This window comes from Anneissia japonica, unplaced genomic scaffold (assembly GCF_011630105.1).
Source record: "Anneissia japonica isolate Jap-2015-1 unplaced genomic scaffold, ASM1163010v1 scaffold287922_len478547_cov175, whole genome shotgun sequence".
Taxonomy (NCBI): domain Eukaryota; kingdom Metazoa; phylum Echinodermata; class Crinoidea; order Comatulida; family Comatulidae; genus Anneissia; species Anneissia japonica.
This window is the reverse complement of record NW_022692572.1, coordinates 263789-265608: the sequence shown is the minus strand read 5'-3', so window position 1 is coordinate 265608 and position 1820 is coordinate 263789.

Sequence of the window (1820 nt, the reverse complement as noted above, 5' to 3'; positions counted from 1 at the left end):
TGTTCATGACAGGGCGAAAATTAAACAGATTGTTTGGATCAGCTGAGGGTTTCTTCAAAATGGGTTTTATACTGTACCTGTCTTAAGACAGTCGTGAAAAACGCCTGATGACAATGAGGAAATAATTAAATTCGTAAAGATGGGAACAAACATCTTAGGGGAGATTTGTGACATCACTGTCATTCACAACTTCAAAGTGGTTAAGCTGATGATCAGGATAAGGAATGTCTTCTATGATATCAATATTTCATAAGACCAAAGGACACATCTAAAATCTAAGTTTATGGATTTTGTCAGAAAAAAAAAGTGTTGAAATCATTGGTCAGCTGTTGGTATTTAGAAGCTGGAGGAATTACATTATCCAGAGTTCGACAAAGTAACGAACAGTATTGAAAAGACGCCTTCGGTCGACACCACAATCGTCAATCATATTTTGATAGAATGATGTGTTAGCAGTTTCCAGTGTTCGATGATATACTTAACACTGAGCTTTGTACTGCGCAAGATCATTACAATTCCGAGAGTTTAACCATTTACGCTCTGATCTGCTTCGAACACGTTTGGTATCTCTACATGCCTTAGAATACCAATCACATCTTGACCGAACAGTGATAGTTTTTGTAAATTCTGGAGCAAGCTCATCTCTCAGAGAACGAAGTGTATCGTTATAAAAGGTGACTGCAGTATTAACATCCATACTGCCCTGAAAATGGGTAAATGACTCGGATAACTTGAGTTTAAGGGCATAAATATTGATGTTTTTTTTATTTACGATATGCTAAATCCTTTCTCTTAAGTGGTGGCATTGTGATGACAGGCACCATATGAAGAATAAAGTTATCAGAAATATGATGCTGATGAACATGTGAATTAAGGAAAAGACTGGGATTATTGGTTATAATAAGATCAAGAATATGGCCTTGTCTATGTGTAGGTGTGCTGATCAGTTGGACTAAGTTAAAAGCATCAAGAAAACCAAGAAAGCGGATAGTGTAAGAATTAGTCATCCAAGTGAAAGTTGAAATCCCCAGTAATTAACAGATTCTCATAAAGCGAGAACTTTTCGAGATGTGTAACAAACTTTGTAAACAACTACGGTGCTATGCTACGACCAGTGCTAGGGGTGGTCTATATGAAGTAATCAGCAAAACGGGCTTAAATCCGCAAGTTAGTGAAGTTTCGCAAGCTTTAAATGAATTGAAACCAATGATGCTGCAATTGAAATTTGAAAAAAAGAATCCAACAATACCTTGTCTACCAATTTTTGGAAAGCTGCTGAAAGTTTAACCTTCAAGCTCACAGAAACATTGACAGCAGTGTCATCTGAATGTAGTCCGGTTTTGACAGACATAACCTCAACAAAATGTCCAAGAATGTAGTCACAAACAAAATCGTAGCTTTGTTGCGAATTGATTGAATATTCATAACAGCAGCTTCAAATATGTGTCCTTATGATGATTAACAGGTACAAAATGGTCATTGCTTTCAGAGGAAGTTGAAATTTTTCTTGACCGTCTACCTGTCTGGCAGTCACGTGTTTCCGGGGAATACCATACTCTTTCAAAGTCTGTGAGAGTAAAATGCCTTAGGTAGGCTTGCAGATTGTCTGCTGTAATATAATGCATGAATGAATAGGCCTAGGCCTGGCCTTATAACATCAGAAAAATGACAAATATTAGTAAAATGAGAAGGAGAGCAAGAAAATCCACAAACCAGTGTGAAGTAAAACATGTAATGTAATGTAATGTAGTGGGATTTGGTATAGCGCATTATACCGAAGTCTCAATGCGCTGGTGATGTGTGGACTAGGAACTCAATCA